This window comes from Tamandua tetradactyla, chromosome 1, assembly GCF_023851605.1.
Source record: "Tamandua tetradactyla isolate mTamTet1 chromosome 1, mTamTet1.pri, whole genome shotgun sequence".
NCBI lineage: Eukaryota > Metazoa > Chordata > Mammalia > Pilosa > Myrmecophagidae > Tamandua > Tamandua tetradactyla.
Genome location: NC_135327.1, coordinates 234400980 through 234425570, shown reverse-complemented (window position 1 = coordinate 234425570; position 24591 = coordinate 234400980). Strand labels below are relative to the sequence as shown.

Here is a 24591-nt window from a genome sequence, read left to right as displayed (position 1 = left end):
TGCAAATGTCCGTTTGTGTCTTTGCCCTTAAGTCCTTTGAGTAGATACCTAGCAATGGTATTGCTGGGTCGTATGGCAATTCTATATTCAGCTTTTTGAGGAACTGCCAAACTGCCTTCCACAGTGGTTGCACCCTTTGACATTCCCACCAACAGTGGATAAGTGTGCCTCTTTCTCCGCATCCTCTCCAGCACTTGTCATTTTCTGTTTTGTTGATAATGGCCATTCTGGTGGGTGTGAGATGATATCTCATTGTGGTTTTGATTTGCATTTCTCTAATGGCCAGGGACATTGAGCATCTCTTCATGTGCCTCTTGGCCATCCGTATTTCCTCTTCTGGTAGGTGTCTGTTCAAGTCTTTTTCTCATTTTGTAATTGGGTTGGCTGTCTTTTTGTTGTTGAGTTGAACAATCTCTTTATAAATTCTGGATACTAGACCTTTATCTGATATGTCATTTCCAAATATTATCTCCCATTGCGTAAGCTGTCTTTCTACTTTCTTGATGAAGTTCTTTGATGCACAAAAGTGTTTAATTTTGAGGAGATCCCATTTATTTATTTATTTCTTCAGTGCTCTTGCTTTAGGTTTAAGGTCCATAAAACCGCCTCCAGTTGTAAGATTCATAAGATATCTCCCTACATTTTCCTCTAACTGTTTTATGGTCTTAGACCTAATGTTTAGATCTTTGATCCATTTTGAGTTAACTTTTGTGTAGGGTGTGAGATATGGGTCTTCTTTCATTCTTTTACATATGAATATCCAGTTCTCTAGGCACCATTTATTGAAGAGACTGTTCTGTCCCAGGTGAGTTGGCTTGACTGCCTTATCAAAGATCAAATATCCATAGATGAGAGGGTCTATATCTGAGCACTCTATTCGATTCCATTGGTTGGTATATCTATCTTTATGCCAATACCATGCTGTTTTGACCACTTTGGCTTCATAATATGCCTTAAAGTCCGGCATCGCGAGACCTCCAGCTTCGTTTTTTTTCCTCAAGATGTTTTTAGCAATTCGGAGCACCCTGCCCTTCCAGATAAATTTGCTTATTGGTTTTTCTATTTCTGAAAAATAAGTTGTTGGGATTTTGATTGGTATTGCATTGAATCTGTAAATCAATTTAGGTAGGATTGACATCTTAACTATATTTAGTCTTCCAATCCATGAACACGGTATGCCCTTCCATCTATTTAGGTCTTCTGTGATTTCTTTTAGCAGTTTTTTGTAGTTTTCTTTATATAGGTTTTTTGTCTCTTTGGTTAAATTTATTCCTAGGTATTTTATTCTTTTAGTTGCGATTGTAAATGGGATTCGTTTCTTGATTTCCCCCTCAGCTTGTTCATTACTAGTGTATAGAAAAGCTACAGATTTTTGAATGTTGATCTTATAGCCTGCTACTTTGCTGTACTCATTTATTAGCTCTAGTAATTTTGTTGTGGATTTTTCTGGGTTTTCGACATATAGTATCATATCGTCTGCAAACAGTGATAGTTTTACTTCTTCCTTTCCAATTTTGATGCCTTGTATTTCTTTTTCTTGTCTAATTGCTTTGGCTAGAACTTCCAACACAATGTTGAATAATAGTGGTGATAGTGGACATCCTTGTCTTGTTCCTGATCTTAGGGGGAAAGTTTTCAATTTTTCCCCATTGAGGATGATATTAGCTGTGGGTTTTTCATATATTCCCTCTATCATTTTAAGGAAGTTCCCTTGTATTCCTATCTTTTGAAGTGTTTTCAACAGGAAAGGATGTTGAATCTTGTCAAATGTCTTCTCTGCATCAATTGAGATGATCATGTGATTTTCCTGCTTTGATTTGTTGATGTGGCATATTACATTAATTGATTTTCTTCTGTTGAACCATCCTTGCATACCTGGGATGAATCCTACTCAGTCATGATGTATAATTCTTTTAATGTGTTGTTGGATACGGTTTGCTAGAATTTTATTGAGGATTTTTGCATCTATATTCATTAGAGAGATTGGTCTGTAGTTTTCTTTTTTTGTAATATCTTTGCCTGGTTTTGGTATGAGGGTGATGTTGGCTTCATAGAATGAATTAGGTAGTTTTCCCTCCGCTTTGATTTTTTTGAAGAGTTTGAGGAGAGTTGGTACTAATTCTTTCTGGAATGTTTGATAGAATTCACATGTGAAGCCGTCTGGTCCTGGACTTTTCTTTTCAGGGAGCTTTTGAATGACTAATTCAATCTCTTTACTTGTGATTGGTTTGTTGAGGTCATCTATTTCTTCTTGAGTCAAAGTTGGTTGTTCATGTCTTTCCAGGAACCCGTCCATTTCATCTAAATTGTTGTATTTATTAGCATAAAGTTGTTCATAGTATCCTGTTATTACCTCCTTTATTTCTGTGAGGTCAGTAGTTATGTCTCCTCTTCCATTTCTGATCTTATTTATTTGCATCCTCTCTCTTCTTCTTTTTGTCAATCTTGCTAAGGGCCCATCAACCTTATTGATTTTCTCATAGAACCAACTTCTGGTCTTATTGATTTTCTCTATTGTTCTCATGTTCTCAATTTCATTTATTTCTGCTCTAATCTTTTTTATTTCTTTCCTTTTGCTTGCTTTGGGGTTAGTTTGCTGTTCTCTCTCCAATTCTTCCAAGTGGACAGTTAATTCCTGCATCTTTGCCTTTTCTTCTTTTCTGATAAAGGCATTTAGGGCAATAAATTTCCCTCTTAGCACTGCCTTTGCTGCGTCCCATAAGTTTTGATATGTTGTGTTTTCATTTTCATTCGCCTCTAGGTATTTACTAATTTCTCTTGCAATTTCTTCTTTGACCCACTTGTTGTTTAGGAGTGTGTTGTTGAGCCTCCATGTATTTGTGAATTTTATGGCACTCTGCCTATTATTGATTTCCAACTTCATTCCTTTATGATCTGAGAAAGTGTTGTGTATGATTTCAATCTTTTTAAATTTGTTAAGACTTTCTTTGTGACCCAGCATATGGTCTATCTTTGAGAATGATCCATGAGCTGTAGGTTGGTTTTAATGGCTTCAAATTGTGAAGTCCTGGGATCTGAATTCCTTGAGAGAAGGATTCCACCTGAGTTGCGTTTCACCTTTCCCGCGGGGAAGGTTCAGGTGGTAGAGAGCCTTAAAAGTAGCCTGTTTCTGTGTTCAGGGCAGTTGTAACCTATGTAATCCCTGCGCTGAGCCCAGAGGCAATGAAGCCTCCATAGAAACAACCACAGAAGGCTCTGTTTCGCCCCCTTTCCTCTTTTTCAGTTAGCCCAATCAGCGACTTCTGCCTTGATCAGTTTCGCCTGAGCTGAGGGCCTATTTTTAGTAGTCAGAAAGTGGCTCCTTAATGCCACTATTGGTGTTAGGTTGGGCTCAGTCTCTACTACTGTTGGAGGCTCTTTTCTTTCCCTCCGGGAAGTCACCTGTGGGGGAGGGTCGCCAGCCACTGCAGCTTGGGGAACCACTGTTCCGATGCTCCCAGCTGGCCCGGGAAGCCGCATGTGTGGAAGGGGCTGCAGTCGCCAGCCACCGCGGCTTAGGGGACTGCTGTTCTGAGGCTACCAGCTGGCCCGGGAAGCCGTGCATGGGGGAGGGTCGCAGGCTGCCGCGGCTTGGGGAACCGCCGATCCAAAGTGCCCAGCCGGCCCGGGAAGCTGCGTGTGGGAGGACCGCCGCAGCTTGGGGAACCGCCGGTCCAAGGTTCCCAGCTGGCCCGGGAAGCCGCGTGTGTGGAAGGGGCTCTGGTCGCTGCGGCTTGGGGAACCCTATCCAAAGCTCCCAGCCAGCCCGGGAAGGAGGGAGGGAGGGGCTCCGGCCGCCAGCCGCTTCAGCCCGGGGATGCACGCACCACTTGGGGACCTCACCGTGGCGGAGTCTCTTAGCCGGTCCAGCCGTTCTGGAATGGGGTACGCTGTGTGTCTGGTCTTTGTCATGGCTCTGGGAGCTGTTCTGTACTGTTTCTAGTTCTTTAGTAGTTGTTCTGGAGGAGGAACTAAGACCCACGTGCCTTACTAAGCCGCCATCTTCTCCGGAAATCTTTTTTCTTTCATTCTTTCTTTCTTATTTCTTAAACATAACAACATACAAACATGAACATTCTTACCATATGATCATTCCATTCTTGATATATAATCAATAATTTACAATATCATCACATAGTTGTATATTCATCATCATCACTATCATTTCTTAGGACATTTGCACCAATTCCGAAAAAAAAATAAAAAGAAAACAGAAAAAAATTCATGCATACTATACTCCTTACCCCTCCCTTTCATTGATCACTAGCATTTCAATCTACTAAATTTATTTTAACATTTGTTCCCTCTATTGTTTATTATTTTTTTAATTTTTTTAATTAAAAAAAATTAACTAACACAACATTTAGAAATCATTCTGTTCATCTATTTTTATTCCATATGTTCCACTTGTCTGTTGACAAGGTAGATAAAAGGAGCATAAGACACAAGGTTTTCACAATCACACAGTCACACTGTGATAACTATATCATTATACAGTCATCATCAAGGAACATGGTTACTGGAACACAGCTCTACATTTTCAGGCAGTTCCATCCAGCCTCTCCAATATACCTTAATTAAAAAGGTGATATCTATATAATCCATAAGAATAACCTCCAGGATAACCTCTCGACTCTGGTTGGAATCTCTCAGCCATTGACACTTTGTCTCATTTCACTCTTACCCCTTTTGGTCGAGAGGATTTTCTCTATCCCTTGATGTTGGGTCTCTGCTCATTCTAGGGTTTCTCTCAATCCCTTGATGCTGAGTCCGAGTTCCTTCTCAGATTTCTGTCCCACATTGCCAGGAAGGTCCACACCCCTGGAAGTCATGTCCCCTGTAGACGGGGGTGGGGTGGGGTGGTGGTGAGTTTGCTTGTTGTGTTGGCTGGTGAGAGAGGCCACATCTGAGCAACAAAAGAGGTTTTCTTGAGGGTGACTCTTAGGCTTAATTTTAAGTAGGCTTGACCTATCCTTTGTGGGGTTAAGTTTCATATGAACAAACCCTGAGACTGGGGTCTCAGCCTATAGCTTTGGTTGTCCACACTGCTTGTTCTACTTAATAATGTATTTTGATTAACAGAAGTTCTTACTGTAAAATCCAATTTATCCATTTTTATTTAATGGTTAGTGATTTTTGGATTCTGTTTAAGAAATGTTTGTTAACTCTAAGACCATGAAGATATTCTCTTGTGTATTCTTCTAGAAGCTTAGCTGTTTAGGTTGATGATTCACCTAAAATTAATTTTTGTGCATAGTGTTAAGGATCAAGGCTCATTTTTTTCCTTATATCTCCATTTATTGAAAAAATCATCCTTTCCCCAAATTGGAAAGGAATAAGTAAAACTTTTATTTGTAGATGACATGATACTATATAAAAAAATCCTTAAAAAATCCACATCAAAGCAACTAGAACTAATAAAAGAATTCAGCAAAATGGCAATATACAAAATTAACCCCAGAAATCAGGAGTGTTTTTATACCCTAGTAATAAACAATCTGAAGCAAAAATTAGAAGAAAAAAAGACCCTCCATTTACAAAAGCAACTAAGAGAACCAAACATCTAAAACAACTGAATTAAACTGAGCATTCAAATATCAACCCTCATATTTATGGCCTACTGATTTCTTTCTTTTCTTTTTTTGTATGCTGTATGGTGAGGTCACATTTCATTCTTTTTCCATGTGAGTATCCCATTATTGCAGCACCATTTGTTGAATTTTTTGTTGGTTTGTTTGGGAAGTGCATAGGCCGGGAATCAAACCTGGGTCTCCTGCATGGCAGGTGAGAATTCTACCACTGAACTACCCTCGCACCCCTGGCCTATTGATTTTTGACAAGGGTGTCAAGTTCACTCAGTTAGGAAAGAAAAGTCTCTGCAAAAAATGGTGCTGGAAAACTCGGTGTCCATATGCAATAGAATGAAGGTGGACACCTAGTTCACACTATATACAAAAATCAACTCCAAATGGATCAAAGACCTAAATATAAGAATCAGAACTATAAAATTCCTAAGAGAAGACATTGGGAAACATCTTCAGGACTTTGTGTTAGGCAATGGTTTCTTAAACTTTACACCTAAAGCACAAGCAACTAAAGAAGAAAAGATAAATGGGAACTCATTGAAATTATCATGAAAGTAAAATGACAATTTATACAATGGGAGAAAATATTTGGAAATTACATATCTGATAATGGTTAAAATCCAGGATATATAAAGAAATCCTCCAATTCAACAACAAAAAGATAAACAACTTACTTATAAAATAGGCAAAAGACTTACGTAAACTTGAATAGACATTTCTCCAAAGAGGATCTACAAATGTCAAAAAAAAGCACATGAAAAAATGCTCAACATCATTAGCAACTAGGGAAATGCAAATCAGACCACACTGTGACATCATTTCATACCCTCTAGAATGGCAGCTATTAAAAAACAATGGATCCAGGGGTGAAAGTCTCTCTGGCAACGTGGGACGTGACTCCAAGGAATGAACCTGGTCCTGGCACCATGGAATTGACAATACCTTCCTGACCAAAAAGAGGAAAAGAATGGTAACAAAAATAAGGTATCAGTGGCTAAGAGAGTTCAAATAGAGTCAAGAGACTATTGTGGAGGCTACTCTTAACCAAGCTTTAGCTAGGTATTGCTAATTACCAGTTTGCCAATCCCCAACCAAAACCATTCCTGTTAACCTTAAAGAACCCTAGGGCTCTATCTGAGATTCGACAAAAGTTTCACATACTAAAATTACTTTATAGAAACCTACAACCTCTAGATGGGTTCCTAGGCCAGATAAGTCCTGAAACCCAAAGGGCCACCCACCCTCTTCAAGAACATCAACTGGTTCCATCCCCCTATCCCATATCAGCAACATCCTTTTCCAAAATGAAAAAGTTATAATGGGTAGAGCCCAAATACCCCTCAAGATTAGGAGAAAGATCTATGGAGGACTACTAGAGAAGACAGAATTTAATAAAGGAATATGACTGCTGAATCATACTGATATTTCTTTTAGTCTCCAGCATCTTGGTGCAGCTAGAAGGAAAACCTACAATTGTTGAACAGTAACCTATACCAAACTCTGAAACTTGTTCTATGACTACTTGTTACAATGTACTTTGAAATTTATTGTTTTTGTATATATGTTACATTTCATAATAAAAAATGTTTTTTTAAGAATCTATGGAAAATTACAAGTGTCAGAGAAGATGTGGACGATCAGGAACATACATTTGTTGTTAGTGGGAATGTAAAAATGGTGCAACCACTGTGGAAGACAGTTTGGTGTTTTCTCCAAAATTATAGTATTGAATTACCATATGATCCAGCAATCCCACTACCAGATATATACCTAAAAGAATTGAAAGCAGGACTTGAACAGACATTTGCACATTTATGTTCATAGTGGCATTATTCACAATAGCCAAAAGAGAGAAGCAAACCAAGTGGCCATCAACTGATGAATGGATAAACAAAATGTGCTAAATACACACAATGGAGAATTATTTAGTCATAAAAAGGAATAAAGTTCTGATGCATAGACAACATGGTTGAACCCTGAAGCCATCATGTTGCGTGAAATAAGCCAGACACAAAAGGACATGTTTGGGAAGATGGAAAAGTTTGGGTAACTCATGGTGGTGATGATAGTTGAACACTGTGAATGTAATTAACAGCACTGAAACATATACTTGAATGTGGTTAAAAGGATAAATTTTAAGTTATATATATACTATGAGACTAAAAATGTGAAACAATATATCCGTAGGACTGTTTAACACAAATAGTGAACCTGGAGTAAACTATGCACTACAGTTATAGTACAGTCATAAAAATGTTCTCTTATCAGTTGCAGCAAATGTACCACACTAATGCAAGGTGCTAATAATAGGGAACTTCCTATTTATGCGTGAATTTTGTGTAAATCTACCACTTCTTTAAAATAAAAAGTCCAGTTGGACAAAATTCTAATAAAAATGGTGCCTAACACTAAACAACAAAAAGTTGGGATATTTACTAAAAAATTGAATGGAGAGATTTGAAATACAATACAGCAATAAAACAACCTACAACTATAGTTATATAGATAATTTCAAAAACAGAATGATAATTGAGAGCCACTCACACAGGATTATGTGATACATGACTCTATTTATAAAGCAACAAAGTAGGACAAAATCCGAACTCCATGGTGTCATAAAGCCAGGATAGTGGTTTTGCAGGGGGAGAGGATAGAAACTAGAGCGACTCTGGGGCACTGGTAATTGTTTCATTTCTTGATCTGTGTGCTGCCTGCATGGTCTCATTTTAAAAACCAGGTAAAATTCTTCCTTGACTTGCCAACTCTCTATTGCTGTCTTAAGCAGAGCTATTACACTCTGTCCCTACACTGACACTGAAATTGGTCTCACCAAGATCAGTGACAACCTGATTGCAAATTTAGTAGACCACCATTTCTTGGCCCTTATTTTACTTAGCTGCACAAAACTCTTGACCACTCATCTTAAAATGCTTTCTTCAGTGACACCACATCCTCCTGTTCTTCTTTCATTACTTTTACCTTAAACACTGATATACCCTCTACTCCTTTACTCATTCCTCCACATCTCTGTGGACAATTTAATATATTCTTATATCAGAAATATCTGTTTACTAAGGACTCTAAACTATTTCTGGTTCAAATTTATCTCCTGAGAGTTAGATAGTTCTCTAACTACCAACAGATGATCTTAATTTGGATTAATTTACATAGTATTTGAGTGCTTACTAAATGCCAAGCACCACATTAGGTACTAAAGTTTCTCACTGAAATATCAAATTCAATGTACTCAAACTCCCAAATCTATATAGACCAAATCTGGTCTTCCTCTAGAATTCTTCCTGAGTATTTACGAACCACCTTCCACTAGAAGACAAAACCTCTCAGGTACCTTTTACTTGTCCCTCTGTGACCATAACTATTCAAGTCTGTTGAGTTTACATCTGAAAAATAACTCTAATGTACTTACATTTCTCTCAGTCTCAACTGCTAGTCACTGAATTCATTCATATTTAATTTTATATGCCTTCTGACATGGCAGCTGGCTTCTTCCAGAGTTATCTGAAAGAGAGAACATACTTAAGATGGAAGCTGCAATCTTTTTGTGACATCACCTTTGCCATATTCTATTGGTCACACTGAGCAACCCTGATAAAATGTTGGAAGGAACTATAAAATGATCTGAATTCCAGGAGGAAGGGATCACTGGGACTCATATTGGAGCTTGGCTAGTACAACTGCCATCATAATTTGAGGGGTTGTATATTTAATTTGATGATTGAAACATCAAGTACTGCTTTGAAATTTATGTAGACCTTGCAGATTTCTTTGGAGTGTTCACTAATCAATTCATCATTCAAAAGAATTGACCATATATAAAATTAAATATGAATGAATTCAGTGAATAGCAGTTGAGACTGAGAGAAATATAAGTATATTAGAGTTATTTTTCAGATGTAAAGTCAACGGACTTGAATAGTTATGGTCACAGAGGGACAAGTAAAAGGTACCTGAGAGGTTTTGTCTTCTAGTGGAAGGTGGTTCGTAAATACTCATGAAGAATTCTAGAGGAAGACTGGATTTGGTCTGTATAGATTTGGGAGTTTGAATACATTGAATTTGATATCCCAGTGAGAAACTTTAGTACCTAACGTGGTGCTTGGCATTTAGTAATACCAATTTTACAGTGATCTGGAAACTTCTCTTTCAAGCCATAAATTATATTACAATTACTTCTGTTATTAGGACAAATAAAACAAGTATACCATACATATCTTTTCCATTCCAAATTATCCATTGTCACAAGATCAATGTGTTCAATTCTGGACAATAAAGTCAGTGGTGGTTTAGAATAAAAGCCTTAGATTAGATCAGATTTTCAAAATCAGCTTTGATTTATTCCAAAGTAGCTCTGAAAAATTTTTGGTTCTTTGCCTATAAAGGATCTCTCAAAAGGATAAAGATACCTTAATAAAAATATTTAACCGCTAATATAACTATATATATACATATTTAAATGTGGATTCTACAACCAGAGCCAAACAGCAACTAGCCCTCTACCTCCTCCCCTAGGGCAAAGAGAAGAGCAATAACCACCGGCAAAGTAACTCCAACTCTTACAGCTCCACTGGAGGTGGGGGCAGATCAGGATACAACCAAATTCAACTATATGGTAGAGGAGGCTGAAGCGGTGGGAATAGATATGGCTCAGGCAGATAGCCCTACAATCTATAGTCAGTCACCCGGTGCCCACTGCAGAGTTGTGTGGACAGTTCCTCCTACCAAGGTAAACAAAGGTGCTACTAGCCAGTCGAACCATAGCTCCCCAGAGTCTGGGCAGAATTACAGTGGCTCTCCCACCAATTACAGTCCCCATAGGGCAATTACAGCAGACCACAACACGAACTATCCCATGAATTATGGATACAGATGAGCTTCTCTGTAAGGTGAAGTTGGTACCTTCTGCACTTGCGCCCCATGGGAAGATGCAGTTTTAGGCATCACAGCTAAAACACTAACCGGCTCCTCTAGGCTCTCACTCCCACTCCTACTTCTTTTCGCATTGCTGTGCTGGGAGGTGCAGCTGATCATGCTCATGACCTGTCCAGTGACCCATTGTGATGGTTTGAGTCTGTTATATGTACTCAAGAAAAGCCACCTTCTTTATCCTAATCCAGTCTTGTGGGGGCAGACCTATTGTTTGGGTGGCATCTTTTCGTTTCCATGGAGATGTGACCAACCAAATTGTGAGACCTTTTGATTAGGTAGTTTCCATGGAGATGGATCTCTGCCCATTCAAGATTGGTCTTTGAAGAGGGAAATATTTTGGAAAAAGCTGACATTTGGAGATGTAGGGGGGAAAAAAACACCTTGGGGAAGCTATGTGAAACCAGAAACCAAGAACAAGCAGACACTGGCCCTGTGCCTTTCTAGCTGTTGAGAGTTGTTCTGGACACCATCGGCCTTTCTTGAATCAAGATCTTTTTCTGGATGCCTTAGTTTGGACATTGTCGTGGCTGTAGAACTGTAAACTTGTAACTTAAATTCCCTTTATAAAAGCCAACCCATTTCTGGTATATTGCATTTCTGGCAGCATAACAAAACTAAAACACCCACATATAGTCATATTTGTATCTTTGAAGGTTTAATTGTGGTTACAACTTTGTCCAAGGTTTTTAGGTCTTGCAGATAAGTATCCCTGTCTACTTACAACTGGTGCTTATGTTAACCCAGTTTGTCTTTAGTTACAAAAGGGATACATAATGTTAATGCCTTTGCAGGAAGTTAAATGAGGTTTCTGTATTTTAAAAATATGAAAGATGGAAAAGAGATTAAGAAATGGAAAATGAAATTGCAAAGCTAAAGAAGGCTCAAACAAATGATTGCAGAGAAAGATCAAAATTAGAAGTTAACTATTTAACCCTAAAGAACCTCTAAGTGGTCTGGAACTTAGAAGTATGATCTGAAGTTGTGGAAGGAACAGGGCTGAACATAGAATTGGTTTAAAAAATGTATATACAGTCCCCTTTATCATATCAGACACAACCAAACCCACCACTTCTAGCTACACAAACTTGGGCAAGTTCCTTATTTCTTTTGACTATCAATTCTCTCATTTGTAATAAGAGAATAATAAAATGCTTACTTCATGGGATTATCATGAAGATTAAGTGAGTTGATATCAAGTGAACAGAACAATACACTTGGTAAGCACACAAAAATCTTTTATTTTAAGCCTTTGAAGTTATTTGCTTTCTAATTAATTATAGTGCATGTATTACTTGGAATGTCACCAATTTAAATAAAACTACTTTTGGGTAGACACTTGAATGATGAAAAAAATAACTGTACTTTTGCCTTCTGAACAAAAGTCTATGATGAAAAATCAGTGGTATCTTTGCTTAGTCTCAAAACAAGATTAATAATCAGAAATGCCACAAATGAATACTAAGAGCAAAACAGGAAAAAAGGAAATGGAGACTGAAAAGAAGTAGTTACTATATTTTAAGGAGTGGGAGAGGTATCTCTGGGAGTTTTCCTATCATTCTGTGAGTATAATGGCTATACTTTGCTTACCCATGGACAACTGAGGACCTCACTACCATGATTATAAAAAAAGAAAATATGGAAGAACAGACTGAAATGAGAACTAAATTTTCAATAATTAAGATATACCACGCAAGATATGCTATCAGAGAATTGTACGGTTTGTATTACCTGAAAAGCATTTATTGCAATGACAAAACTAAAGGTTAATTATTTTTTTATTATTGAATTATATCATAAAGGCTTTACTACTACATCTACAATTTAATCAAGAGGAAATGCTTTGCATTTACACCAAGGACACATTTACTCTAGTGGAATAAAACAGACACAGACAAAAGACCAAATACATGTTTTAAAAAATAAAGACTATGTATTTTACCTGGTCCTACTTTTGCTATTTTGGACCACCCTTTTCAAGAGAACGGACCTTACATACATGTTAAATGTGATTTAACTTCCCACATTTTTAAACAGAAACTGCAGTTTCTCACAATTTCTAAATTGTAGACAAAAGATTGAAAACAATATGGAAAACAAAGTTTAAAAACAAAGTAAGACCTGCTATTACCCTATCTATAGTGGAAAGATTGAGTAAAATGTGGCCCCTCTGTGGCTCATTCAAAGAAACACTTTTACTCAGAGATAAGCATTTCTGATTTAGGAGTAAGTTTCCCACTCCCTCTACAGGACCAGATCCTCAAATGTCTCTGGTATCAATCACAAAGTTAAGTGAAAATGTCTACAAAATATCTACAAACTGAAAATCAGAATAGAGCTCATGAAAATAAAAATTGGGTGCCAGTTAAATATATATCTTCAGATTTTTCCTTTTTCAAAAGTATCATTTTTATTGCAGTTGATATTTTAAAATAACATATTTTTAGTGTGCTTCATGTTTAATAACTAAGTTTCAAACTCAATACGTTCAAAATTTTTATGTTTCACTTGATTTGACTGAAATTTCAATTACCTACTACTTTACTCAACCAAGTTATACATGAGGTAAGTTTCAGATAAAAAAAAAAATCCACCACAAAGATGTTAACTCTTTTCAAGAGTACATGAATCATAATGCCCTTCTCATATTTAGAGTTTACAACTTTATGAGATAACTATTGCATATCCAAGAAAGTTTACTATGCAATTTAAAAGCAAATACTCTTTTGCACTTTTTAACTAAATTATGTTGTGAAATATAGGGCAAAAAACTGGGCAAAATTTGTTTTTGGTAACAGAAGACAGTGTGATAATGAATCCAAATGTTTTAAGTTTCTAATTTCTACACTAACACACACATACTAATCAATCTAAAAAATATTTTTGTAACAAATTGGACAGAATAAGTGTCTTACTGTAAATAAAGAATACAAATTTCCAATTATGGCCTGATAGCCAGCTAATAGCTTTTTAAGACATGTATAGCCAACTAACAGTTTTCTAAAACATGCTTGCACTAAAAGATCCCTGCTAAAAATCAATTATATTTAAATGGATCTTAATAATGTAGGACTTTCATGATACCAGAAATCTTTTAAAAAGTCTGAGTACAATAGGGCTACAACAACATTGATATTAATAAAAATTATAGAAGAGATTATTGCTGTGCTTTGCCCCCAAAATACTATCAATCTTTGCTGAAGTTGTGCAACCCCAAATTATGTTTCCTCTTATTGAATTTCATTATCTTTCACATATCTCTAAGTTTTTAATTCAGCAGAAAATGAAATGTAAAATCTTTAAGAATTCAAAGTATTTAAATGTGTAACTTCACATTATACTACCATGTTTTGCCCTTCTTGTTTTCCAAATACACAAGAACAATATACATTTTTCTCAAAAATTAAATAAGATGTCCACATTAAAAAAATAAAGCCTACAAAAAGTTCCAGAGCTAAAAAAGGTTATTCATATGACACAAAGTGATCTCCTATGAGTCCAAAGTTCAAAACATTTAAATGAAGTCCATTTATATGTCTTGTTTTCTTTTCAATGAAATATTACATTGATAGAGGCGAAATCACATTTTTAGTTCTTGAGTCAAATGTACGCAAATGTTTTTTATAAGGTTATTAAAAATAGGAGACCAAGTTGAGTGTGCCAAAGAGATAGCATTCAGTTGGATTTTGTAGAGTGATCAGTAAGAAATTTAGAGAAGGGATTTCCTTGGTTGGTTTCCATTGCTTGATAGACCAAAAGCAAAAAAACTGCCACAACAACAAACAGCAAAATTTTTATCCACACAGGAATGGTACGTCCTCTTTTTGTCTTTTCTGACTTGACATCTGTCATGGGAACATATTTAGGAACATACTTAGATGTAAAAGATTCCTCCATCCTGAAATCACTGAGTTCTAACAGCCGGCCTGCAGCCCCTTTGATTGGCCTGCAACAACTAGCACTGTTGGGAGGGAAATAATGAAGAAAAATAAATTTTAGATAAAGTCATGATTTAGATAAATAACATAAAATGTCAATGCTCTTTGTAATTCCAAGTAGCAATAAAAATCTCACTGCTATTCCTAATTCCAACTACATTTTTTTGAGGTAACAGTTGTCTCATAAATTGCTTCAGGTCAATCTATTTAAAATTGCTACACATTTTTCACTTAAAAAGTTAGACACAGAGCTTTTATTAGAAAATCATGTTCAGATAAATAATACTTATCAGAAGGCTGATAAACACCCACTAAGCTAACACATTTGGGAGATAAGTGGGAGAAGTAGTGTGGTTTTGACTCTTTTGTCAGAAACAACTTAACAAATATCTAAAACATAGCCTTTACAATTGAGATAGAAGTATCAGGAAAAAAATTATTTCACTAAAATACACATTATATATTAGGTAAATTACCTATAATCTTTCTGCTTAATGAAATTAATTTAGAAACTGACTCAAATATAAAAAATTATGACCTTAAAGAAATTAAACTGTTCCCAAAAGGAAAACAGAGAACAGAATTAAAAACAAAAATTCCCTAGCATAATGCAGTAATCCTTGTTTAAATGTATCTGAATACCTAATTGCTGTTGGTGTAGATGCCTCAAAGGGAAACATTTCCTTAAGAATATCCCTTTCTACTCTTCTTTCCTCTGTTTTTTCTCCCACTTAATAAGAAACAAACAAACAATCATAAGTTAAAGTTTAGGTAGAAGTACAATAATTAAAACATAATTTTAAGTAACAGTTTTAAAGAACAAAACAGTTTAAAAAGTCTACCCTAGTTTCTAAAACTGCCATTTCAAAGTTCATTATTGTCTAGGTATTCATGTGCTTCCAAAGTGTTCTTCAAATTTCTTGAATATGAAGAGATCTTAATGTGGTGAATAGGGGGGAAAAATCACCACACATTCAAATAGGTTAAAAAAAAAAACTAAACTAAAAAAAATCTCAGTACATCTAATATGGCAGCAAATTTTAAGCTTCCTCACTGGATAGCCATGAATTTCACTAATAAAACATTAAGAGTACATTGTTTCTTCCTCTGTTAAGAAGTCTGTAATTAAATAAATGATCAAATAAAGAAGATAGCCACTTAACATGGACCTTGAACAAATTTCAGCTACAGCACTGTTTTTAACTATATAGTCAATCCAATTTTCCCAATGTCAAGAACAAAATCTTTTAACCTTGAATTGTTTTGCTGTTTACCTTTATGCCCAATTCAAAATACTTCATTTCCTTCAGTAGTCATTTAAATTATAATACACCATGCAGTTAGTATATTAAAGCTTAATTAGATAGGTGTTAATCAGTTTAAGCAGCAGATTTCACTTTAAAAACTCATTATTTGACCTTTCAGTCTAAAAGATAAGAGTGTAGCCTCCTCCCTCATAATCCTGTACCCACCATGACAAACACAATATACAACATACAAAGCAGCACACAAATGACCACTTCCCTGAAAACTGGATACAGGCACCCAGTAGCAAGAGAATATATTAGCATGGCATACTATATGATGCATGTTATCAGTTAACTTCCATTTTCACTAAGAAACCTATGCCTTTAAAATAATAGATACATTTATACAAATACCACCCCAAAAAAGAAAACTCCGCTCCCTCCCACTCCAAAAAACAAATATAAATATTTCTTCTTTAAACATGAATGATAGCCCTCGATCTAAATTTTATTCATTACTTCAGCTCTTGTCAATGGTTTCTTTGGTGTTCTTCTGGGTATGTCTGAGAATTCAGTGATTGGCAGAATAGGAGCTGCATGCTTGAAATTTCCAGTCACCCTATTGACAACCTGCCAAGATTCAAATTGTTCAGACTCAGAATTATCCAAACATAACAAAAGATACTTAAAAAAAGAAAAGAAACAAAAGATATTTCTATGTCTGTAATATTTTCAAGTTTTCTTTGATAAAAATTTAGGGCACAGAGCCTATACAGGAACATATAAGTGCTTTCCACTATGAGGTCTTATCATTCTTAAGATTTTTTAGCAAAAAGCATCCTTACAATACTTAGGATTTTTATATGATGAAATGATTTATTTATATAAATTTGCTATACTGAAAAATTCTACAATTCAGAACTGTATAGGGAAAATAAATTTAAAACACAATTATTTTAAAATATGAAAATATGAGATTTGCCAAAATTCACCACCTCCCCAGTTCTAATTAAAGGGTTCACCATTCATATAATTTATGAAACATATTTACTAAGGTTTCGTTGCTTGAAGCCATTATAGTTTCAGCTATGGGAGTACTCTCTGAAATTACTACACCATCTATACGAAAATGTTCTGAAGTTTCCATCTGTTAGTTTGAAAACAAAACAAAAACAATAAATATAAAATAATCACTAAAACCCTACGAGTTTGAAAACCCAATTCTAAGCAATAAGCCTTGCATCACCCATTTCCTTGGAGTTCTTCTTGGCCCTCTTGTAGACTCCCTAGTTAATGCCTGCAGAGGTCCGCCTTTTGAAGATCCACTTGTCCATTCAGTCTCAGTTATTCCAGCTTGAGAATAGCTCTATTCAAGCATCGACACATTAAAAAGCCATATTCTAACATCAAACACCTTTATAATGGCCACATTAGTACACGGAGAACCCAAGACAAACCTCCAAAAGCTAGTAGTTGTAAACACTTAGGTTCTCAAAATATTTCTTAAATGTATTGATTGAACTAATATGTAGGCACCAAAAAAAAAAAAAACCAACACTAAAAATATGTTAAAATACACTAAAGAGTCCATCTCTAGTAGGTCACCAATTAAATAAAAGCAGGGGGAAAGTACATAAATTATCACTGGCTCCTTCTGTGACTCACTGTTTGTTAGATGGCTCTGGTATCACAGCTGTCTATCTCTTTGGTTGCCTAAACAAAGACTAGACTGATTATGACTTAGAAAAAGTCATTTGCTGTATCAAGTAAATTTCCTTTTAAGACAAAAATGCAAACTTCTATGATTGTTACCATAGAGTAAACATTTTTTCATGTGGTTAGGATTAATTCAAATAGAGTTCAAATTATAATTTAAAGGGTGTCAAATCCTTTTTAGAAACAAAAAAGGTCAAAATTGGGCAGCAACACAAACCAAGTAGTCGCTCTTTCATGAACATGCAGGCCTAACACATCACTGCAAAAGGACAATGCTACCTGCTCCTCACTACATAAAGACAGAAAGGTGATAGTGACAGACATACATGCATATGAACCTACTGGAGCATTGGTTTAAGCTGACCAGAAAGCACCCACCAACAATGAGTATAACAGTAGAGTGTGCCGATACTGTCACTCTGCTTTCAAACTAGTATTTTTATATTCAAGTCAATGTCTATTTATTTTAAAGATGTATTTTTTTTTTTACTCTTATCTTCCGCCGAAAGATACCCCTATGACAGAAGTAGTCACTTCTGTATGTATATGTGACAGAAGTAGTCACATCAGTATGTATATGTGATTTATATACATATAAATCACAAACCATGTAACTAGGTTTATTTTTGTCTCTCAGGCAAGCTTAATTCTGCCCTTGCTTGGAGAAGTGCTGGAGCCTGAGCATGCGTTTCGTGTAGGCGAATTTCAAGAGTGGAAGGCACTATTTGATTAACAATTTGAACAATTTATTGATTATTTAAAAGGCTTTTCCTTGGACTTTCTGATTATTAATTCAAAATGATTAGATAAACAATGCATGCATTGACATAAATAAGTATAACAAGCAAGTAAACATAAGACACTTTTAAACCTGGCCAGCAGACTCTAAAAGTGTAAATGAAAGAGAGAGAGAGAGAGAGAGAGAGAGAGATTCTCATCAAACTAGGGAAAGTTCCCACATGTGATACTTCTGGCTGGGGAAGTCCTGGACTTCAGTCTCACTCCTACGTTTATTTCCCTTAGAGTGTGCTTCCAGTTCTACCTAATGAGATGTTTAAGAAGTAAAAAGAAAAGTTAAAAAAGCCTTTTCAGAACTGGAACCCTGCTCCTCAGGTTTGTCCATCAAGAGCTTGAGTTGGTATGTGGCGCTATGTATCTCCAGGCTTTATGTGCCCCCTTTTCTTGGGTTTCAGTCCTTTTCCAATACTTTGTGCTCTTCAACTCAAAAAGCCTACTTTTTTTTTCTCTGTTAGCCCTGTCCCCTCTCTGTTGGGGCAAAAAGTCCTGGTTCCTTTAGTGCTTATTCCAGGTTTATCTGTGCTGGGGGCCTGTTTTCAGTAGTCAAAATTTGTTAATTAATTTCACAATTGGACTTGGTTGACTTGAGCCCTTTCCTGCTAGTAAAGTCTGTTTCCCTTCTCCTGGGGGAACCAGCCTGCTATGTCCATGAGGGTAGGACAGCAGCCTCCATGGCTTGGGGGACTTACAGTTCTGTGTGGGAGCTCAGCCATTCCACTTGGTCTAGACTGGTATATGTTGTGTGTCCTGTCACTAATGTTCTTCCAGCAGGTGTTTTGTACTGTTTCTGGCTATTTACTAGCTGCTGTAGAGGACAAACTAAATTCCACACCTCACTGTGTCATCACTTTCCCCACCTCCTGTTGACTCATAAGAGCACTTGGGGCTCGAACTGAGACCCTATAAATGTTTCATGCACTAGGTTTGCCTTCTTGGAACATATAATTCCCAGAGGGTCCTAGATTAGATAAATCCTGAAACTCAGGGGGACCAGCCTCTCTAGGATTACCAATTAGTGTGGACACCTCTTGTCAACATGAAAAATTCAGAACAGGCATTCCCCAAAGGTCCCTATAGATTGGGAGAAGGATTAAAAGAGAAGGAGGAGGTGTAACAGAGAAAATGGGATTTAACAAGTGAGTATGACTGCTGAATCACTATATTAATATTCCTTCTAGCTTCCAGTGTTTGTGAGCAGTTAGAAGGAAAAATCTGAGATGTTGGAATGGTAGCCCATAAGAAATTCTGAGTTCTGTGACTACTTATTGAAGTATGCTTTGAAAATTATTGCCTTTTTCTTTCTTTGCATTGTATATATTTTATATTTTACAATAAACAGCATTTTAAAAAGTGTATGCAAAGATAGTGGAACTGGCTGGTCTGAGGACACTTAAAAATAGAAAACTAAGTGTGAAGGCTAGAAGACCTCGTTAGTTAACTTACAAATAAGTCTTTTTTTCTGCAGTAGAAAAGAAGAAAAGGCTGCAGACAAAGTTCATGACTTGAGAGCTGAGTTCCTAAGCTCAAGAAAGTGATGAAAGTTCAGTCAAGGCAAATCTCTTATGCTATTGTCAGAGCCCTGGATGGTAAGACCTGGAACCCTGACAGATGGGAAGGGGAAAACTGGGTAGATTCCCACAAAGACTTTGACTCTCTAAATCCTCTGAGTCCTTAGAGTTTGCAGAGGGGTCCATGGCTACCTGTTAAGAACAAGAAGTTCTACTTCACAGGAAGATACAACTAAGACCACTCTTCCACAAGGCAGAAAGGATCCCTTGGTGATCTGTTCATACCCATTCTCTTAGTGGCCAGGCCGCTGAACTAAGAAAAGTTCAGCTAGTGATTTGCTGGACAAAATAAGAGAGGAAAAGAACCATACCCAAAAGAGTTGTGTACAAACAGGAGTTAGGGTAGACAGGAGTTAGGGTAAGTGCTCATGGAACTGGATTGTAAGGATGCTTAATCAAAGGAATGTAGGACACAGTATTGGATGAGGGAGAGTTTATTTCTTAGAAATATACTTTTGGGATACAGGATATAAGACTCTTCCTGGAAAGGACACTGTGCTGGGTTTTTTTGTTTGTTTGTTTGTTTTGTTTTGTTTTTTCTCATGGCCAGACACTAGGAATTGAACAAGGGTCTCCAGCATGACAAGTGAGAACTGTGCCTGCTGAGCCACCATGGCCTGCCCTGTGCTGTTTTGAAATGTTAGGTACCCCAGAAAAGCCATGTTCTTTTAATCCAGTCTTGTAAGGAAAGACCTGTTGTTGGGTGGGACATTTTGGTTAGATAATTTCCATGGATACATGGCTTTGTCCATTCAAAGTGGGTCTTAATTAATTTACTGGAGTCTTTAAAAGAAGGAAAGGGGGGAGAGAGAGAGACACAGAGAGAGAGAGAGAGTTCAGAGCCGACACAGAGAGCAGAGAGGTGAAACCACGAGACAGGTGTTTGGAGATGCAGAAAGAAAATGCCCCAGCAGAAACCAGAAAGAGCCATTTGAAACCAGAAACCAGGAGAGAAGGAGAGCAAATATTACCATGTGCCTTCCCATGTGACAGAGAAACCTTGGACAGCATCAGCCTTCCTTCAGAATAAAGGGACCTTTCTCAGAATGCCTGTTTGGACATTTTTATACCTATAGAACTGTAAACTTGTAACTTAATGAATCCCCTTTGTAAAAGCCAATCCATTTCTGATATATTGTATTCCAACAACTTTAGCAAACCAAAATGGATTTGGTACCAGAGAAGTGGGGTGCTTCTGAGTTTGCAAATATGAAACATGTTGGAATGGTTTTTAAATGGATAAGGGGAAGACTCTGGAAGAATTGTGAGGTGCTTGATAGAGAAGGTCTGGATTGTTTTGAAGAGATTCTTGGTAGAAAAATGGACTCTAAGGGTACTTCTGATGAGGCCTTAGACAAAAATGATGAATGTATCATTGCAAACTGAATCAAGGTGACTGTTGCAGCAGAGAATTTGACAAATTTGAGTCTTGGTGCTCGATAGAAGGAAATTGAAAATGATAACCTGGGATACTTAGCTGAAGAGATTTCCAAACTAAATGTGGAAAATGCAGACTGGCTCGTCCTTACATCTCCTTATGTGACAGGAAAGGGATATGTTGAGAAGTGAACCCTTGAGTACAAAGAAATCAGAAATTGATGGTCTGTAAAATTCTGGGCTTCTAGAAAGTGAAACTCCAGAGAATAGTGCCCCACATGAGGATTTAACCAAACATGGAAGCAGTCAGTCATTTCAGCACAAGATAGGATTGGAGATGAAGTTATCCAGGAAGGATTTGTGGAAAGTCCTATTGTCTGGTGGTTATGAGCCCTGTGTGCTGCATGGCAAACTGAAAAGTTTGTTGCAAAATCTGTATGAACAGAACCATGGCCAGTCTTGACAGAAAGGGACAGATTGTGAAAAAGCAGAATCATAGATGCTAAGGCCTGGAGTCACTAAATCTCAACACTTCATACACCCACCCACCATGTGGGAGGGGCCAGTTGTGCGCCCACCTCTCCAGCACTGCACTTGCTATTTTTTTACTTTCACTCATCAAAATTTCAAACATATGTAATAAAGTGAGTAGTATAATGAAATTTTATGTTTCCACCACTCAATTTTAAAAAAATATTTACTCATGACCACTCTGGAATCACATGCACACATCCCTCACACACTTCTCCTCCAGAGTACTAGAAACAAATGCTGTCACTCAGGACATATTCAAAAAGATAAGGATTATTTCTTTTAAGTCTTACCACAATAACCCTTATCATTTTAAGATAATCAACAATAATTCCTTAAAATCATAAGATACGCAGCCGGTATACAAATTTTCCCAATTGTCTCATATTTTTACAAATTTGTTTGAGTCAGTATCCAAACTAAAATCCACAAATTCCATTTTTTGATATATCTCCTAATATAAATTCTTTTTAGATAACCCCCTTTTTTTTTTCGCATGGGCAAGCACCAAGAATTGAACCAGGGTCTCTGGCATGGCAGGCAAGAATTCTGCCACTGAGCCACTGTTGCACTGCCCTCTCCTAAAAGTACCTTTTCACCCGTATGTTCTTGCACCCATATACTTTTATTTACTCTTGGTATTTATTTACTGTAAAGCTGGACCGTCTGTCCTGTACATGTCCCACAGTCTGGACTTCGCTGATTGCATTTCATGTCATTTAACATATGTCCCTGCATTTCTGTAAACTGGTGTTAGGTCTTGATAAAATTTGGTCCTGTTCCTTTGTCTCTTAATTTTTAGAGTTCTCTAGTACATCCTTTCAGGGCCTCATCCAGTCAAGAAATTGAGCTTCTGCACAAGGACTAAGGTTTGATTTTAAACAATGAGGGGCAGCATTTCCAGTTATTTGCATGCATGTTCCAGGTGAATTTTCACTTCTCTTTTTACTTAAATTTAAGGACAATCTTAGAAGGAGGTCTTCAGATTGAAACATTTACTATAGCAGAATAATTTTTAAGCACAAAACTACTCCCCATGAACTTTGGATTCCCACATCTGTAATCTAGTTTTACTTTTCATTCCAAGATGGTAGTCCAGGAAACAAAGACTATCTTTTGTTGTTTTCTTTAATTAATAAAAAATAAACCAGGTATTCTTCCATTTTTGCAGACTATTTGGCTGAGTTTGGAGAAGGCAAAATAAATTGTTCTCCAAAAAGTCCTCAGAGAACAATAAGTGCAACCATGTTGTCTCCTACCATTCTTGGTCCCTAAAATTCATAATCTTCTTAAGCAACTCGTTACAGAAAAGATTGATATCTGTAATATTGCTGAAACTTCATTTCTATTTTGTCCTTTTTTTCTCTTTAAGAATGGAAGAACTAGACTTGACAAACTGAACAAAACTTAAAGGGCAGAAGAGGAAAATCGACTTTCATTTGACAGAAGGATCATCAGTTTGCAGGGGCTGTGGAATCTCCCTGCTCGGTCTGAGCATCTAAGGGGGTCACAGCAATGCTGCAAACACAAGTAGAGCAGGGGAGCGCTTGGCCACACTTTCGAGCCTTGGGGGAGACTGGGAACAAGTGTGCACATGGACTGCACACCCTTTTGAGAGCTGGGTTTTGCTGAGGAGGGGAGGCGCTTCTTACCTTCCTGCTTTTACCATGTTTGGCAAGTTTTCCTACACGAAATACATTTGGGAAGATATTTGATTCATTGCTTGTCATGGTCTTTTACAAATAATCATTTTCAATTGTCTTTCTTGTTTTTGTTTAAAGTACTTTAATTTGGTGAAATAGCCTTTAAAATAATGTCTAAATATTAGTCAGGAAATAATTAGATGTTTGATTGACTAAATTAAACTTTTTTATTTTGAGACTGTAAGAGTAGATATGGACACATAAGGAAAATGCTTCTTAGGATGGAGATACTAACTTTCTTCACAGCTAAATTTTGAGTTTTCAAAAGCTATAAGTAAGTTATTGATGAGTCTCACTGATTGCAATCAGGAACATCCTGGAACAGCAGGTGAGCAATCTATCGTACGTAGCTGACAGACGTAGTGATCAGATGGTGTCAGCCCCGCTCTTGAATGGGCCCATCTCTCAGGGTGAGAAGCAAGGCTGGCGGATGAGCCCGAGGATGCCCAGCACTTTGGACCTGGAAGGGGCCCCAGGGTCATTTCATTGATGTGAGAGCTGGGGTAGGGCCAAGCAGCAGTCCAGCATCATGCGGCTACTTGGAGGCAGAGCTGGAAATGAGCCAGCAGATCCTGCCTCGGTGACTCTGCAAAGTCCTGATGACACACTAAGTGCTTGAGGTCAGCAGCAAGACCAAGGCTATCACCACGGAGTGTGGCCACACGTGAACGTCAAAGTGTGTTTATGGCACAACACAGACTCCACGTGTAAGGCTGCCTTATTAAACGTTTTCCTGCTTTTAGGATTGCACACATGAAGAATCACAGCGTGGTCAGGACGGTGGTGGACGATACACAAACCCACAGCAATACAGCAGCAGTTACACCTGTGGGGGGCCCCAGGGGGCGACAGGCACTCTCCCTCTTTCCTCCTGTACGGCCAGGTGTTCCCAGGTGTGACCTCCGGCCTCATCCCTCTTTTCTGTCTGGCCTCTCTAGTCCCCACAGTCTCTCTAGTTCTGGGCTCCAGGAGTTCATGGAGCTGCTAGGTTATGAGTAAATATTTTGCCTGTTAAAATCCTCAAGGGCACAGTCTTCTGGGACTCAGCGGCATGTTGGACATACTTCTGCTTTAGCAGTTTCATGCCTTGGAGTAGCAGTTCCACTCTAGCATAGCAACTCCCCCAGGATAGGGGCCTCAGCAGCCTCACCTCCTAGCTCAGAGGAGATCCCACAGCATGCTTC

The 24591-nt window shown here is 37.4% G+C and overlaps 3 long non-coding RNA genes across 12 annotated transcripts; 1 reads left to right on the top strand and 2 right to left on the bottom strand.

Moving 5' to 3' along the window:
• Positions 1 to 30: 30 nt before the first annotated feature.
• On the bottom strand, positions 31 to 10771 carry LOC143678102 (uncharacterized). Of its 5 annotated transcripts, none has more exons than XR_013173072.1 (6): positions 10503 to 10771; positions 9013 to 9104; positions 6412 to 6531; positions 6284 to 6316; positions 4685 to 4906; positions 31 to 4045 (listed from the first exon to the last, which is right to left on the bottom strand). It is a non-coding gene; the product is annotated as an uncharacterized LOC143678102 (long non-coding RNA). The 5 variants fall into 5 exon arrangements; XR_013173073.1 differs by having other exon boundaries at positions 4685 to 4837; XR_013173071.1 differs by having other exon boundaries at positions 6284 to 6531.
• Positions 8218 to 23405, top strand: LOC143678090 (uncharacterized). 3 transcript variants are annotated; one of them, XR_013173065.1, is made up of 4 exons: positions 8218 to 8322; positions 18454 to 18543; positions 19694 to 19814; positions 23077 to 23405. It is a non-coding gene; the product is annotated as an uncharacterized LOC143678090 (long non-coding RNA). The 3 variants fall into 3 exon arrangements; XR_013173063.1 differs by lacking the exon at positions 8218 to 8322 and adding an exon at positions 11634 to 11749; XR_013173066.1 differs by lacking the exon at positions 8218 to 8322 and adding an exon at positions 17630 to 17737 and having other exon boundaries at positions 18456 to 18543.
• LOC143678097 (uncharacterized) lies at positions 14012 to 19028 on the bottom strand. Of its 4 annotated transcripts, XR_013173069.1 has the most exons (6): positions 18918 to 19028; positions 16961 to 17080; positions 16766 to 16861; positions 16234 to 16344; positions 15110 to 15197; positions 14012 to 14490 (listed from the first exon to the last, which is right to left on the bottom strand). It is a non-coding gene; the product is annotated as an uncharacterized LOC143678097 (long non-coding RNA). The 4 variants fall into 4 exon arrangements; XR_013173068.1 differs by lacking the exon at positions 16961 to 17080; XR_013173067.1 differs by lacking the exon at positions 18918 to 19028 and having other exon boundaries at positions 16961 to 17202.
• Positions 23406 to 24591: the final 1186 nt, after the last annotated feature.